The following is an 18,983-nucleotide window of genomic DNA, read 5'->3' on the forward strand; positions in this document are numbered from 1 at the left end:
ACCAACAAAATGTGAGAGATCTGGGAATTTCACATCCCCACCAGTATTTGAAACAATCATATTATTTAATTTTAGCCATTATAGTAAATATGTAGTGGTATCTAATTATAATTTTTAATTCTATCTCTGATGATTTAATGATTTTGAGCACTTTCATATTTTATTGGACACTGTATATATTATATTCATAAATACCTGCTTGCTCACTAAAAAGTTTTGCTCACTAAAAAGTTTTTAAAGCATTATCCATAAAAAAATGAGTTGTCTTTTTACTCTTGAGTTAGAGGAATCTCTATATATTCTGGACAGATCCTTTGTCAGAAGTATGGCTTTTATTTAATTTCTTAAGTAACAAAAGTGAATTATGTTGAACACAGCTTTTTATTTTGATAGAGTTCAACTTATCTACTTTTATTTTATTTTATGGTTGATGCTTTTTCTGTCCTGTTAAAAAAAAAAAAACCTTTGCCTACACCAAGGTTAAAATAGTTTGTTTTCTACCAAGAGTTTTAGTTTCAGAATTTATATTTAAGTTAAAATCTAGCACTCATTTGTGATAAAAAAAAAAAACTCTCAGCAAAGTGGGAATAGAGGGGACATAGCTAAACATAATAAGGGCTGTATATGAACAACCCACTGCCGGCATCATTCTCAGCAGGCAGAAACTGCAAGCATTCCCCTTAAGATTGGGAACAAGACAAAGGTGTCCACGTTCACCTTTCTCACTCAACATAGTACTGGAAGTCCTAGCCACAGCAATCAGACAAGAAGAAGAAGTAAAAGGCATCCAAACTGGAAAGGAAGTGGTAAAACTGTCTTATTTGCAGATGACATGATACTATATACAGAATTCCAAAGACTCTATCGAGAAAATACTAGACTAAAAAATGAATTCAGCAAAGTATCAGGATACAAAATTAATGTCAAGAAATCAGTTGCATTTTTATATGCCAATAATGAACTAACAGAAAAGGGATTTTTTTTAAATCCCATTTACAGTTACTTCAAAAAGAGTAAACTTCCTAGGAATAAATCTAACCAAAGATGTAAAAGACCTGCACTTTGGAAATTACAAGACATTGAAGAAAGAAACTGAAAAAGATACAAATAAGTGGAAGCACATACTGTGCTCATGGATAGGAAGAATTAACATCATTAAAATGCCCATACTACCCAAAGCAATCTATAGATTCAACGCAATTCATATTAATATTCCAATAATGTATTTCACAGAACTAGAACAAATATTTAAAAAATTTTATACAGACCCATCAGTAAATGAGTGGGTCAAAAAATGTGGTACATTTACATAATGGAGTACTATACAGCAAAAAAGAAAAAAAGAACTCCTACCTTTTATGAAAGCATAGATGGCACTAGAGCATATTATACTAAGTGAAATAAGCCAAGCATGAAAAGGAAAATTCCATATGATTTCACCTATAAGAGGAACCTAATGAGCAAAAACAAACAAATGAGTAAATTAGAACCAGAAGCATGAAAACAAGGAATAGATTGACAGCAACCAGAGGAGAGAGAGGAGGGAGATAAGAGAGGAAAGAAGGGGAAGGGACTAGTCGAGGAACAGGTATAAATAACCCAGGAACATGTACAACAGAGTAGGGATTGACTGTGGCAGCAAGGGTGGGGTGGAGGGGCAATGGGGAAACAATTGGGACAACTGCAATAGGAAAACAAAAAAAAATTATATGAAACCACAAAAAGCCCCACATAGCAGCAACGATCATAAAAAAGAAAAAGTTGGAGAAATCACACTACCTAATATCAAAAGGTCATAGTAATCAAAACAGCTTCATACTGACATAACAACAGGTACATAGAGCAATAGAACAGAATAGAGAGCCCCAAAATAAACCCACATCTTTATAGTCAGTTAATATTCAACAGAGGAAGCAAGCATATACAAAGGGCTAAAAATAGTTTATTCAAAAAATGGTTTTGGGGAAATTGGATAGATGCATGCAGAAAAGATGAAACTAGACCACAAGACTAAATTCAAAGTGGATCAAACTTAAATGTTAGACCCAAACCCATAAAAATCCTAGAAGAAAACATAGGAAGCAAAATCTTGGACATTGAACATAGCAATTTTTAAGAAATAGATATATCTTCCCTTTTCTTTTGTTTCCTCCAGGCAAAACAAGCAAAAGAAAAAAAAATAAACAAATGGTACTACATCAAACTAAAAATGTTTTGCATGGCAAAGGAAATAATTAACAAAATAAAAAGACAACCCACAAAATGGAAGAACATATTTGCCAGTACTTCTGATAAGGGATTAACATCCAAAATTTATAAAGTACTCACAAAACTCAACATGAAAAAAACCCAAACAACCCAATTAAAAAATGGGCAAAAGACCTGAATAGACACTTCTTCAAAGAGGGCATACAGATGGCCAACAGACATATGAAAAGATGCTCAATGTCACTAGTCATCAGAGAAATGCAAATTAAAACCACAATGAGATGCCACCTCACACCTGTCAGAATGGCCATCATTAATAAATCAACAAACAACAAGTGATGGCAGGGTTAGGGGGTGTGGCAGGGAGAAAGGAGAACCCTCTTTTACTGTTGATGGGAATGCATGTTGGTGCAGCCACTGTGGAAAACAGGATGGAGTTTACTCCAAAAATTAAAAATGGGGCTGCCTTTTGACCCAGCAATCCCACTTTTGGGGATATATCTTAAGGAACCCAAAACACTAATTTGAAAGGGCATAAGCACTCCTGTTTTTTGCAGCATTACTTGCAATTGCCAAGATATGGAAGCAGCCAAAGTGTCCATCAATAGACAAGTGGATAAAACAAGTATGGGACATCTATACAATGAAATACTACTCAGCTATAAAAATTTTTTACCTTTTGCAACAGTGTGGATAGACCTGGAAAACATTATGCTAAGTGAAATAAACCAGTTAGGGAAAGACAAATACCATATGATTTCATTCATATGTGGAATCTAATGAACAAATTGAATGAATAAACAAAACAGAGACAGACTCATAGATGGAGAGTAGATAACACCTACTGAGGGAGGGTGGTTAGGGGGTGGAGAGATTGAGCAAAAGAGAGAAGGACTCATGGACATGAACAATAGTGTGGTGATTGCCAGGGGGGCGGTGTAAGAGAACTAAATGGTAATGGAAAAAATACAATAAAGATTAAATTTAAAATAAGGGTTTTAATTTTGGAATTTATAGTTAACATCTGCTTTGACTTTTTGCATATAGCGTGATGCATGGATGAAGGTTAACTTTTTTCCATACAGATATCCAGTTGTTTTAGCATTATTAATTGAAAAAAATATTCCTTTTGCCATTGAACTGCTTTGGCATTTTTTAAAAAGATCAGTTGATTATTCAAGTGTGGATCTATATCTGGGCTCTATTTTCTTATACATTGGACCATTTGCTAGTGTTACAAGTCCCTGAGACTATTCATTTTCCATCAGTTGTCTTCCTAACTGATTTTTCCATTGGGTAATTTCTATGAACTTTCTTCAAGTTAATTGATATTTTCTCCTTTGGTATCTAATCTGTATTAGAGCCCATCTAGTAAGTTTTAAAATTTTTATTTTCTTTTTCATTCTAAAATCTCCATTTTTAAAAAGGTTTTTATTTCTATATTGAGATTTCCTGTTAGTTCCTTTCATTATGTTTAAATTTTGCTTTGTATCCTTAAAGATATCTGTCTTAACATATCAGTTTGCCAGTAAATCATCTCTGTCACATCTGAGTCTCTATTATAACTTCATTTTTTGCTTGGTTGCAGGCTACCTTCTCCTGCTTCTTCATGTGTCTAATAATTGGGTGCTGGACAATTTTGTTTTGTTCTGTAAAGGGGGTTGAACTTTGTTATGCAGATAATCAATTTACTTGTATATCAGCTTGATCCCTAGAGGGCTGTTCATAAACTCAGTATGCAAGATCTATACTAAAGCTAGAATGGCCTACTGATTAGATTTGCTCTTTTGGGGGTGTCACCTAAATGGCTAAGGATTCTTTAAGGTCCCTTTATTTTAGCTAGGAGGAACCCCAACACCTCCTGGATTGTGCAAACTCTGGCATCTTCATTCAGCTCATAACATTTCTTGTTCTTACAGAATCTTAACTTGTGCTTTCACAGCTTAGTCTTTGGTCAGATATTCTAGGGGACCAAGTTCACATTTCTGAAGTTCCTTGTCTTTGCATCTCTCTCCTCTTCCCTGCACTTCATGGTTTACCCTTTCAGAAGCTATTATTCTTATTTTATTATAAATAATAATAAATAATAAAATTGTATTGGATTCCATTGTGATCCTTCTCTATTGGTTGTTTTAAGTAAAATTAGATTCCCTGTACTTTTATTTATTTATTTATTTTTTAATTTTATTTATTTATTTTTAGAGGGGAAGGGAAGGAGAGAGGGAGAGAAACATCAATGTATGGTTGCCTTTTGTGTGTCCCCTGCTGGGAACTGGCCTGCAGGGAACCGGCCTGCAGGCCCCGGTCTGTGCCCTGACTGGGATTTGAACCGCGATTGTCTGGTTCGCAGGCCCACGCTCAATCCACTGAGCTACACCAGCCAGGGCCTCCCTGTACTTTTAGAATGTAGGAATATATTAGGATAACTTTTCTGGTTGTATGGCTTTAGGACTTACTTTTTATGTTTTCCAGAAATAGCCTCTTACTTTCTAAGATCTGTTGTCTCTTGTTCTCCTCCTCACTTTTATCTAGACCTTCTTTTTCCTGTGAGTCATTCTAATGAATTATTGAAACTAAGTGGTATAGTGGGAACCATTAACTTTGTAGTCAGCTCATCAGAAGCGAGTGTGGCTTGAAGATTCCCAACTTGTGGCTGGTGTATAAAATGAGGGCATTCTTGAGGAGGACCGTGCCCTCTACCCGTAAAGTTGACCCAGCTTTCAAGTCAGCGATATCATGGCTTTTGATGAGCAAGGTTGAGAAATAATATATTATACAAATAAAGACATATTTGTTATAGAGTAATATGATGTGCACACTAAGATGACATCTTGTTATTAGAAATCGAAATATCCAAAGAGAGAAAATTAAACACACAGGAATTAGGGTAAGATTTGTTGCTAGTTGATGGCATTATTGCTATAATTTTAAAATGCTAAAAATCTTCCCTGCTAGTCATTTTCACAGGGTTCATGATGCATCTCTAACAATGAAGATCAATAGGAAGATGGAAATCAAATGACAATCAGCTACAACCCTAATGCGCCTCTGAGAGGAATGAGAGGGTCACTGGCTCCCTAACTATATAGCTACTTGGAAAGAGGATGAGAGAGGAGAAGATAAGCAGGGAGGTAGAGCTTGTCTAGCTCTTCCTGGCACATAGAGTAAAGGAGAATGTATGAAAGTGAAAGAATAAACATAACCTACACCAATGTATGTTAAAGTACAAATAACCTGACTTCTGGTATTTATAACTAGTATTTGTTTTGGTCCACTGAGTTATGTTGTATTCTGAACAGAGCCCTCTTTTCTCTCTTTGGCAAGTGTGGTAGGTCATGACAGACCTACTACAATGGAAATTCAAGTAGGCTCAATGATATAGCAAGAGCTACAACATGGAAGCGTATGCTCTAGCACAGCATGGATTTTCCTTTTTATCCAGCCTGAGCGATATAAAAGCCACAACCAGTGCATTTATGCACTCCAGCAGATTTTATTTCACTCTGGGCCACAGGGATCACCAAACTTCAGGTATACCCCCATGAAAAATAGCAGGAGGTATTAGAAGCATGTCAACTCATTTTCATTCTTCATTGCATATGATTTTGCAATTCATAAATTTATTCTGGTTTGATAATTTACAGGAGAAAGTCACTTTGGACTAAATTTAAGTTGTCATTATCATCACTATTTGAACTTATTCGGATCCAGAGCTCTGAGTTGCTACTAATGATGTTGGTGGCGGTGGCTGCAGTGTGTGACAGCGTGATTTTCAGGAAAGTCATTCTATTTGCTTTGATACACTGCATTTAACATGTGGTTTATCTTTCTATCACATCCAAGAGTGTTTTTGTTTTTAGTCTTGGGATTGATTATGTTTTGCAACCTCTTAAAGGAGTAGAGATATGTACAGAAAAAGAAAGGAAGGAAGTGGGAAGCAAGGAAGACCAGTAGTAGATAAGGCAATATGTGCAGTTTTTATTAAAACTTGTAATATTTTGTTAAATATGCCACTCCAGGACTCTCTTCTTTGCTTCTCCACTGTTCCCTTCCCACTCTCCTCTGGCTATTGTTAGACTGTTTTTAATTTCAATGACTCTGGTTATATTTTGTTTGCTTTTTTATTTTGTTGATTATGTTCCAGTTAAAGGTGAGATCATCTGGTATTTGTCTTTCAGCACCTGGCTTTTTTCACTTAGCATAATGCTCTCCACTTCCACCCGTGCTGTTGCAAAGGGTAGGCACCCCCTTTGATTTTTCCCTCTTTCTCTCCCCTGCAGTCACTCTTATCACTACCAGTATGAAGAATACAAAGATGAGGACACCCACTTGGTTTGTAACTCTTGAGGTTTGGTCATATTACTGAGTTTTATTAGGCTTTTGTTGACTTACTAGCATAGTTTCTGGGGTGTTAGTGTAAGATTAGGCACTGTTTCTATTAAATTTTCTATTCTGCTCATGATCCTTATGTTTTCTTATAATTCTAATATTTCAGCTAAAGAGGATAGACTTGAAGACTAACAACAACAATAGCTTCAGCCTCTGAAAGTCTCCAGAGACAAATATTTCTGTATTACTTTGTGAGGAAAACTCTTCTGTTGATGGGCATCTTCAATTATAAAAAGTTATTCCCTGTGTTAATATTGGCCTTTTCAAACTTACATTCAGAACAGTGTGTAATAGATATACTTCCTTTTCCAGAGGGCCAGATTTAAATATATATATAAAGAGAACAAATATATGTTCTCTTTATTTCAGGCACTGTGAACATGTCCAATAACTTTGTATATTCCTTTGTGTTGCAGGACTTAGCAATTTATAGATATGATCCAGGCAACTTCATAATCATGCAAAGAGATAACTGAGGCCCATACCCATTGATGAGGAAAAATATACTTTAAATTCCACTAAATAAATGTAGAAGGAAAGACAGAACTTGAGAAACATCATTTCACAAACTTTAGCTAACTTATCAGTTCAGACCAGATTTATCAAAGTAAAAATCCTTAGGTTAATAGTGAATGGGAATCTGGACATTCATTTGATCCAAAGTAAAATACCACATAGAATACTTTCTAATCACAAGAGGTTAAATAAGATTGCACAATATAGGGTTCAGACTGCTGTCACTCCAGTGAAGGTCAATTTTAGCAAATTAATAGTAAGTGAATTAAGAGTTCTGTGTCTTCTGATGTGATACCACAGGCATGAAGCACACAACATCATCTGTGATATTCTATCCATGGTGTTTCCCTGGAACTCACCAAGCCTTTAAAGGGGGGTGTATCTAGACAAATCCAAAAAGGCAGGATATTCTGGAGGTCAACTAGCCTTTTGTCTTCAATAGTCATAAAAAGGGTGCTATACTATATAGATTTAAAAAGGAGGGAGAAGGTACAAAAAATAAGTATCATAGACAGTAGATAGAAAATATATGGGGGGGCCAAGAATAGTATGGGAAATATAGAATCTAAAGAACTTGAGACACATGGTCATAAACTAAAGGGGGAGGTAATGGTGGGACAGGGGGGTAGGGTGGAGGGGAATGAAGGGGGGAATAGAACAACTGTAATGGCATAATCAATAAAGAGTAAATTAAAAAAAACTTAAGGGATATAAAAACATATTTCAGAAGATATACACTAAAGCATAACTGTCAATTTCTCAAAGGTGGGATGTGACTTTCTTCTTTGTATTTTCTATTTTTTTCTGCAATGTATATTGTGTACTGTCTCTATTATAATAAAACATGTTTATTTTTAATTTTTGTTCAAGTTGTCTCTCTCCCCTTCATTCCCCCCACCCCAGCCAACCCCACTTCCCACCCTTGATCCTATCCCCCCTTTGGTTTTGTCCATGTGTCCTTTATACATGTTCCTGAAAACCCTTCCCATTTACCCCCATTATCCCTTCCCACCTCACCTCTGGTTACTTTCAGTTTGTTCTTTATTTCCATGTCTCTGGTTATATTTTGCTTGCTTGTTTGTTTTGTTCATTAGGTTCCACTTATAGGTGAGATCATATGGTATTTGTCTTTCACTGCTTGGCTTATTGTTTAAAATTTGATATTCAACCCAACTAAACGGCTTGCTCAGTGTATATCAGATGCTTTCCAGACTTCTGCCATGCTTGCTCTTCTTCCCTGGTTAAATTCATATTTGCTATTGTCCCTTTTGAAATATGATACCCATTATTTGGCAATATTCCTGAGATGTAATCTTTTGGTGCAAAGTAGAACTTCTGATCCAACCACTTTATTAAGGCAATTGAAGACTACAGAGCCTTTCTGGAAAGTCAGTCATCTCATTTACTCTGTAGGATAGTCCACAGACTATTTAGAATACAGGGCAGCTATTTAGAATAGACTATTTTGAAGAAAAATCTACTATTCAGAATAGAGGTTAAGAAAATAAGTTCTGAATATCTTGGGGAAAATTAATTTCACTAAGCCTCAGTTTTCTCATCTATAAAGTGAATAAAATACTAGACCCTATTTCACAGGTTGTTATGAAGGCTAAATGAGATAACATAGCAAAACAGTTGATTCACAGCATATAATCGACAAATTTGAGTTAATATTATAATTACTATTGTGTTTACATAAAAATCTCAGCATAAGATAATATCATTTAGATTTTCTCCAATACTTCAAAACTGCTTTGATCAAAAGTAATGTATTTGGCCGGCTTTCTCATACAAATATCTTTTAATCAAAAGAATTGGACCAAATAAGTAATTTTCTTCATCTGACAATAAGCATATCACTAGATTCCTATTTTGCTTATGCTGTGAATTCCTTCATTAACTCACCAATGTTGGATCCTTTGAATGTTTAAGACCAATACAGCCCAGAAAGCACTCACTTGAATGAATGGGCGTAACCCCAAGATACTGAGGAAAACTTTAGGGGGCTGTCACGTGCACTGACACTCTTTGAGAATATATAAACTTTAATGAGACACCTGGACAATGGAATGCTCTGAGGGTCTCATCAGAGCCACCCCCTTTGCTCTGTGTGGGTTTAACACACTCATAATGAACTGAAATCATGGTCCTAAAGACACAGGAGACAAAATATCAGAATATTTTAGAGCATCTACTAAAGTGCAGAAATAAGTAGATGGCCATCCGTGTGGGAGGTAAAATGATGGAGAATCTTAAGTTTTAAGATAATTGATGCCTCTTCAAACTCCAAATAATTAGCCCAGGATCGGAAAAGTTTAAAGAAGCTAAATTACTTCAAAGTAAACAATTTTCTTGGAGTTTTTATATCAGATATTCTAGTGATTTCAATGGGATCACTAATTTTGTTGTATACTAATTAGACTTCTTTCCACTGCTAGATACAGAAACTCATGATTTAAATAATAATGGAATGTATTAACTAGTGTGACTGGAAGTCCATGAGTAGGGCAGACTTCAGAGTTGGCTTAATATGGCAGTGCCAACTTTCGGTCCAAGATGTTGATCTGTTGGCTCAACTTCTTTTAAACTTCTCCTCTTTTTGCCTTCGTGAAATGGCAGCCCCAGCTTTACCTATGCATAACCTCTTCCCATGTTTCTTACTTAAAGGTAAGTAAACATTTCCCAGAAACTCCCAACCAGTTCCCCTTGACCTCCCAGGCCCCTGTGGTGTCTCAGCTCCCATTTCTGAGCCAATCATTAACCAGGGAGTAGGATTACGTCTGAAACACATAGCTTCAGGTAAGGGAGCTGCAGGCTTATGCATGAAATCTGGGTACTCCTAGTAGGAGAGTAATCAGTCTGGGTGGGTAATGAACAAGGAGTAATGAAAAACAGTTCAAGGTTGGATGAAGCAGGGAATTATTTTAATTTCAGAAAATTCGTTTTCCATGTTAATGAAATTTGGCTTTTAAACAATTACGAAGGAAAAAAATTCAAACCTTTTCCCATCTGGTTTTCCCCTTTGCTGAAATGACAATAAATAATTTTGTGTGGAACTAACAGTATTTTTATGTAGCCTATCTCTATCCAGGTTTTAGAATTCTCAAATGGCTCTGAGCATTTTCAAAATGCTTGAAGTTTTGAAAAACCTAAGTGATAATTTCCCTTAATTTTTAGAACATCAGATTTTTAAAAATGGAGATGCAATCTGTATATAATAACCTAGACTTCAAAATGTTGTTATGTAACAGCTATTTGATGTTTGACAAGTTTTGACACTCCTTAATGAGCTTGTTTATATCTTTAATCTTAGAATTAAATTTACCAAGTATAAATCTGAGCATCAAGTATGATTTTATTCTCGAAGAGGTAGAGTGGTGTCTAAATTCAGCAAGACATTTTTTTTAATTCTCTTAAAGTGAAAACAGACCTATATTCCTTAATTTCAACCTAAGTACTTTTTCTTTGGCTTCATTATTTTCAACCAAATTAACAACCACACTCCTATCTTTAGGGACTTCTAAGCTATAGTTTGTGGTGAAAAGTTTAGTGACCTGAAATTAGGAATACTGTGTATGCGTCAAGCTAGTTATAAGGTCCTAGGAAAGCCATCTTGGCTCTCCAAATCATGATGTTCTCCTCAGATCATTGGACTCCATGAATCATTCATTTACTCATTTAATGCAAATTTATTGACTGCCTACCATGGTCTTGCAAATTAAGAAAATATATAAGACCTTACCCCCTGGCTTTCAAGGAGTTCACAGTAAAGTGGCACAAGCTGACATACAGCATAAAGGACTTTTTATAAAGGTTAAATGCATGGATGGAACTGGAGAGCATTATGCTAAGTGAAATAAGCCAGGTGGTAAAAGACAAATATCATATGATCTCACCTATAGGTGAACCTAATCAACAAAACAAATAAAACAGCAAAATAGAACTAGAGACAGGGAAATAAAGAACAAACTGATAGTAACCAGAGGGGAGGGGGGTAGCAGGGTAAAGAAGAGGAAGGGCCAAGTTGGGGAACATGTTTAAAGGACTCACAGACAAGACAACGGGTGGCGTAGGATTGGATATGGGAGGTGGGGGGTGGGTAGGGCAGCAGAGAGCAAAGGAGAAAAAATGGGGACAACTGTAACTGAACAACAATAAAAAACACACACACCAAAAAGGGAAGGGTTAAATGATGGAGATGTAAACAGTGTATTTGGGAATTACCTAAAAGGGATCCTTAAGTCACCTAAAGTCTGGAGATGAATGGAAGAAAAGTTTTCTCGTTAATGATGGATGATATTTGAGCTGAATATTTAAGGATGATTAGCATTAGCCAGGCAAAGGGAGGTTGGGGAGGAGGGGCACACGTCCAGGTGTCAGAAAACACAGTGTGGTTAAAAGCGTGAAGTGAAGACACAGCCTAGTAGAAAGGGCTATTATAAGCAACTCATGTTACTGGAGAAACAGCTGCAGAGCAGGGAATGGGAGCGGCAGGGCAGAGAGGTGCGCAGGAGCAGTAGGCCTTCTGGGACCTTTCTCCCTGCAGGTGCTGAAGAGTCATTAGAAGGTGTTATTTAAGGGTTAGACTGGAACACGTCAGAGTGCTCTAACATCTCACTCTAACCTTCTTTAATTCTACAGATGGCTTCTGTTTGGAACAATTAAAACAATCTGAAGAAAGCGATCTGTAGTTTATGCTATAATTTTCTACCTTCCCAACCTCACTAGCACTACATCTTTATTTGTGTGGCACTAGGATATTTATTAAATTCAAGCCTCTTTATCTTATTCAGCTGAACCAAAATAGTTATGTAGCTATTTTGTTTCAAGAAACATAATTGTAAATTACTAATGTGTTTGTGAAAGGAGTTTAGCAAAACCCTCACTATTACCCTGCATTATGCCACCCTCTGTTTAATTTTCTTTCCACTTTCTTAAAGTTACAGAACCTTACGAACTAGCAGAGTAACCTGTTGCCTTTGCACTCTCTGATACATACAAAATTATGGGTATTAAAAGCAATTTTCCTCCTTTTCCACCTTCTGCTTTCCTCCTCCTCGTCCTCCTCCATTTTCACTTAGAAAAGTCTATTAAGATGCAAATTCTAGAAGTGGGACTCATTAAGCTATTATTAAATAATGGCAGCATGAATTAGTTGACTATTAGGTGCCCCTTCAGAAGGGAAATATGCTTTCGCCTCCTGGGATCCAGTGGACAGAGGTGAAGAAAGGCCTGGAAGTCAGAAGGAAGCACCAAGCCTAAGCTTTGCCTTTCCACTGCAGAGAACCATTTTCAGCCTGTATGGCTTTTCTAGTAAAGCAATGTGGGGTTCAGAAGTTCCTAATGCTCGGAACAAAGTAAGAGAACAGTCTATTATTCAAAAGGGGAGGTGTTAAAGAGAAAGCCGCAGACCTAAAATGATGTCATTTGTGCTACAGCCCAACATACCAAATCTGCATTTAATTCCTGACCTAACTGCTATTTCAATATTTTCTGGAATTTTGTGGTCAAGCACAAGTAGCGTTATCTGTCACTTGGGCCCTCTCCATCCCCCATAGAGAGAAGAGGCAGTCTTTATGATAAAAACAAACAAACAACAACAACAAAACTCTCTTGCCATTCTCTTCCCCCTTCAAAAAGAAAAAGTCCTGGTCTACAAATGGTCCTCTCTTTTGCTAAGAGCTGCCTTGCCCCTCTTGTCTTTCTGTAAAACCTTCTATTTTGTACAATTCCTGGGGAGTGCCCTTATAGTTGCTAGAAGACATGCTGCCTGATTCGTGAATTGCTTAATAGAGCCAATTAGATCTTAACCTTAAGCTTTATTAGTTTGAATTTTGTTCCTTATCAGGAGTAAGCCCAAAGCTACTGAACAGAAATTCATTTCCTCAATATGAATACAAACAATATTGTCTTAAACGACAGAAAGCTTGTAGTGCTGATGTGCTAACCTTTCTCAGGTTTCATGTTAGGAAAAGTTATTTGCAGCTCACTGTGCGGAGGAAACTAACCGGAAATTGGAGTATCTGTGGTCAGAGTCATCCTCGCTTATAGGATAAGTGTTTGTTCACCACCTAACACTCCCACGCTTTTGCATGAATGAATAGATAAGAGATTCCATAAGTCCTGGCAAAGAATGGACTACATTTCTCTCAGAATTTCCCAGGAGAAGAAGAGTCACTGAACGTCTTAAGGAGAGTGCTGCATGGAGGTTTGAACAGAGAGAAGGTGGGCAGCAGTTTATAACATACAAAGGTCGAAAGCAGGAGGAACATCTTCCTCATGAGGCTTAAATCTGGAAGCGCTTACCTATAGGTTGTATAAAATGTTGATTAAATCAGAGAAAATCCCTATGACCTCTAGGCTTTCTCCTTGCCCTATATGACTGGCTCGTGGATGCAGTCTCAATTTTTTCTTTGAACTTGTGTTTGGTAAGAGAAGTGACAGTGTAGCATGAGCAGAGGAGAATGGACAGTATGGCAATGTGCATGTGTGCTTCCCATTTCCGCCCCCCCCCAATCTAATGTTTAGGAGGCCCCATGAGAACAGAATTCCTCTGGAATCATGATGAGTTGGAATTCACTGAGATTCAAAGCAAGTACAAAGTAAGCTTCTTACATCTATGTGTGAGTAAGCAGAGACTCTGATAGTCAGAGAAGGCCAGGCTTTCTGTCTGAACTAGACGTTGCTTCAAATGCAGAAATAAGACAATGGCATTCTAAAGAACATGAACTAACAGGTACCATATCCTTTACCTTTCCTGTTACGTCCCTCTATTAGCTAACCATTTTTGCTTAAAATGATGTCAGTCTTTTCTTACTCTTCAATAACTTGAAGGTAAAAGTGTTGGTAGAATGTGCACAGATCAAGAGATGAAATAAAAACAATAGTTTCAGGCAGTGATTCCTCTAGTCTAGTAAGAACAAAAGACATATGCAAGTATGAGCTTTGAAATACAAATTGTATAATTTCAATGATTCTACATACAAGTCCAATGCTCTTATATTTGCATTTAAAACTGGTATTGCACAATATAAAGAATAGTAAAATTTATACTAATAATTTAACATTTTAATTTATCTTAATTTAGAACAAGATTAAGTAGTAAACACCATGTCAATTTGAAAAGTCTTTTAAAAAAAGCTTTAAGTTTGTTTTTTTTAATTAATTTATTTTTTAAAATTGATTATGCTGTTACAGTTGTTCTATTCCCCCCTTCATTCCCCTCCACCCTGCCCCCCCAACCCCACCATTACCCCCCTTTAGTTTATGTCCATGTGTCTCAAGTCCTTTAGGTTCTATATTTCCCATGCTATTCTTGCCCCCCCATCTATTTTCTATCTACTGTCTATGCTACTTATTTTCTGTACCTTCTCCCCCCATCTCCTCCTCCCACTCCCCTGTTGCTAACCCTCCTTGAGATCTTCATTTCTATATTTCCACTCCTGATCTAGCTGTTCTTTTAGTTTGCTTTCGTTTTAGGTGTGGTTGTTAATAACTGTGAGCTTGTTGTTCTTTCACTGTTCATGTTTCTTTAACTTCTTTTTCTTAGATAAGTCCCTTTAACATTTCATATAATAAGGGCTTGGTGATGATGAACTCCTTGAATTTGGTCTTATCTGAGAAGCACCTTATCTGTCCTTCCATTCTAAATGAAAGTTTTGCTGGATAGAGCAATCTTGGTTGTAGGTCTTTAGATTTCATGACTTGGAATACTTCTTTCCAGCCCCTTCTTGCCTGTAAGGTCTCTTTTGAGAAATCTGCTGACAGTCTGATGGGGACTCCTTTGTAGGTGATTGTCCCCTTAGCTCTTGCTGCTTCTAGGATTCTCTCCTTCATTTTAATTTTGGCTAATGTAATTATGATATGCCTTGGTGTGTTTCTTCTTGAGTCCAACTTTTTTGGTACTCTCTAGGCTCCTTGGATTTCTTGGAAGTCTATTTCCTTTGCCAGATTGGGGAAATTTTCTTTTATTATTTGTTCAAATAGTTTTTCCACTGGTGGTTGTGTCTTTCCCCCTTCTGGTACCCCTATAATTCGGATATTGGAGCGTTTAAAGATGTCCTGGAGGTTCCTAAGACTCTCCTCATTTCTTTGAATTCTTGCTCCTTGACTCTTTTCTGTTTGGCCATTATTTGGTTTCTTCTGGTCCACTCCATTGATTTGAGTCCCAGTTTCCTTTTCATCTCTATGGGTTTCCTGTGGAATTCCATTCATTTCCCTTAATTTAGCCTTCATATGTTTCTCTAATTTGTGGCTATAATCAACCAGATCTGTGAGGAAGCTGATGACCAGTGTTTTAAACTGTGCGTCTGAGAGTTTTGCTATTTCTTCGTCGCTTAGATTTATCTCTGGGGCTCTGAGGTCTTCCTGCGACATTTTTGGTCTGTTCTAAAAAGCTTTAAGTTTTAATGCCATCAATGATACTCTTTTTCTGCTTTTTCAACAACAGGCCCCACATTTTTTGTTTTGTACTAGACTCCGCAAATTATGTAGTCAGCCCTGTGGCCCCACCTCTTGAGATCTACTGGAATTTGCAGTAAAAAAAATTGTGTTTCTCAACAGAACATATTTGGTCTAGTAGGGTCTTGCTTTCCAGCATGGCTCAGATCACTGATGTCAATTGTCCTTTATCTCAAATCAGAAACAGAGTGGGGAGAGCACTGTACTCCAATCCCTAGTCATAGGCATTACGAACTATAGAGAGCAACTGAACTATAGGGAGATCCATGTGGCTTCAGAGACCATCCATGAAATTCCTTGATGACCTTCATAAATAAGCAAAGTACAACCTCAAAAAAAAGACAGAAGGGAAGGCCTAAACCACCATCCATTTAAAAAATATATTTGACAAATAAAATTGTGTAAATTTAAGGTGTACAGGGTTAATTCAATGCCTCTATAGATTTTAATACAGCTATTATAGCAATATTTAGCACCATTATCAATTTACATAATTATCCTTTCTTCCAGTCCACTGTTCTTAACACTTGTGATTAACTGTCTCCAACAGTATGTAGGGTCCTACATATTTAATTCTAGATTTCACACTAAAAACAAGCAAAGGATCATCTGCAACAAAATTCATACTTCTAGCTTCTTGCCTCCAACTTTAAGAAACACTATCTTTCTTAATTAGGCTTTGGTTCACCTGCAAGTGACAGAAAGTAGCACTAAAATAGTGACTTCAGCAAGGTCAAATTCTTTCCTCTCTGAGCTATAAGTCTGGAAGTAAGTGACTCAGGGCCAGTATGTGCTCTACCATAAGAGCAACCCAGGTCCCTCCTCTCTTTTGCATGGCTATGCACGACCTCTATTTTCAAGACCACCTTGAGGTTCAAAGTGTCTGCAGCCATCAAGCCTGTCTGCAGAATATCAGCAAAACACAAAATGAAGGAGAAGGGAATATCCCTTCAAGAAAATTCTAGAAATTGAATATACCACTTCCACTTATATCCTACTAGCCTGAATTTAGACATATAGCTATATTAGATGCAAGACGCTAGAAAATGCAATACTATGTTCTCAGCTAAAAATACAGGGTTCTGTTACCAAGAATATTAGGAGAATGGCAGCTGTTGGAATCCATCACTGTGACATGTCATATTTTCAAGTCAGCCATAACCTCACCATTCTGAAAAGAGTTCCCATATTAGTAAATTCCTCTAGCACAGTATCTAATATACAACATAGGAGGTAATTAATGACTGTTGTTCAATTGGTTTCACAAATTGTATCATTACACATTTATAAAGTTTCCTAATTTCTCTAAAGTGTATTCATATTGATTGATAACTCAGGAACATATGAAAAGAGTATAATGCAAATGTGATGAAAATATTTTAAAAAATAATGACACTCTATGTTATCTGTTTTATAATCTAGGCTTATTTTCTAATATCAGATATTCTTGAAGTGCATTCTACCTGAAAATGAAAGACAAACTTGAATGTGCATGAAGTTCTTTAGGCAGCTTTTTAGGGAGCTTTTTAGAAGGCTGATTTCTGGAATATACTCATTACTTATAACTCTTAATATTATTGTTACTCATAGTTCTGATTCAGAAAGTCTGGGGTGGGGTTCAGGAGTCAGAATTTTCAGCAGGTGCCCAGTGTAATTACCATGAGAAACACCAGCATGAAACGTAGCCGATCGCATTGTGTTTATTTACCTGTAGCTTGCTCCTAGAAAGCCCAGCACAGGACCAAATATTCACAGGAACAAGTATAAAGGACACATGGACAAAAACTAAGGTGGGGGGGATGGGAGAGAGGTGGGGAGCACTGGGAGGGGATGAGCTGGGATGGGAGTAAAAGAGAGAAAACTGTACTTGAACAATAATTTTAACAAAAACAAAAAAATAAAGGTATGATTATAAAATCCAGAATATTATATTTCTACCTATACATTCCATGAATTACTGCTAACATCAGGCCCTTATTTTTGGACTTTCCTGTCTATTAGCTACTCCTTCTTATTTTTGCTTTATTCCTGTTATTTTTCATACAACGTGCTCTGAAGTTCTTTACAGCAGAAAAGAAGCCAGAGAAGCCTCAGTGACCCACTTGGGGAAGTGCTAGGTTGGCAATGCAAAGGCAAGAGTGTGTGTGTGTTTGTGTATGTGCATAGATATGTGAGGTATGTGAGTGTGTCTGTATGTGTATGTGTGAGACAGAGACAGGGAGGAAGCTGGGTTTAAGGGGGCCATAAGGACTTGCAAAGGCTTTATATAGGAAATAAAGGTTGAGTGAATTTTTCAAAAGATGAGGGTGGAAGAACAAGTAGCTAGGACAGAGAAGCAACTGGAACATAGACACAGAAACAAGAAAAAGCGGATTTTGTGAGTATGACCTGTTTGTAGGATGCAAGCACCTCAGTGTAGGTTGAATGTGGAGTGCGCACTGGGGCGCGGGTTAGTCTGGAGAGGTTGGAACCAGATCACACAGAGGCTTGAGGCCGTGCACGTGAGGTAATGGGTGCCACTAGCGAGGTTCAAGAAAGGAAGTAACACTGTGAGGACTATGGCCTTGAAAGACCACTAGAACGACATGTGGAGGATGTCTAGTTGTATGAAACAAGGGACCATTACTGTGGTCTAGACCAGAAATGAAGAAAAACCCCTAAGCAAAGGCAGTTGCAAGTAGGGATGAAGAGGAGGAAGTGTGCAGAAGGATTTGGTTGTTACTGGAAGTTTCGGGAAACTGAGAAGGCAAGATTGACTTCCAAGTCATTTAACTAATAGAGAATCTATTACAGCAATGTAGTTTTTTTTCAGTGACAGCTACAGCAATGGTGAATACAATTAGAACTTATCTGAGGCACCTACAGTACATCTAAGTGATCATTGGTCACACAGGATCTATGGGTCTAGCCAGTACTCAAGGGAGACAGAGTTATGGGTGTCCATTGTCTCCTAGTCTTAGGATCACCTCACATCAGTATGTTCTGGTAAAAAAAAAAAAGCCTGCTGATAAAGTGTTCTTAATAATACATCAGTACAAATGTGAAGATGACCTTTTATTTGTTCTTGTGGATTCATTCTTAAGTCATCTGTGTCATGCTCCAGCCTCACAAAGGAGGTGTGGTCTAACTACTTGAAGGGCCATTCATAAAAGCTCTAATTTCAGGCCCCTCTGCTTGATACTGATTATGGTCCCGCCTCTCCCACCTGATCAAAATGTCACCACATACTCCAACAGTTAAGCCAAGAAAGGTTCTGAGACATAATTCCTATTCTGAGAGTGAGGTGGGCCTGTTTAGAAGGGGTACTAAAGTGAAAGAAGTCCCCCAAATGCACAGCAAATTGGTCTTGTACCCTGCTTATTTAATTTACAGAAACTCTAGCGTTTGCAGTTCTTGAAGACAGGAATGTT

Source organism: Artibeus jamaicensis, unplaced genomic scaffold (genome assembly GCF_021234435.1).
Source record: "Artibeus jamaicensis isolate MK-2021 breed Jamaican fruit bat unplaced genomic scaffold, CSHL_Jam_final scaffold_1964, whole genome shotgun sequence".
Classification (NCBI taxonomy): domain Eukaryota; kingdom Metazoa; phylum Chordata; class Mammalia; order Chiroptera; family Phyllostomidae; genus Artibeus; species Artibeus jamaicensis.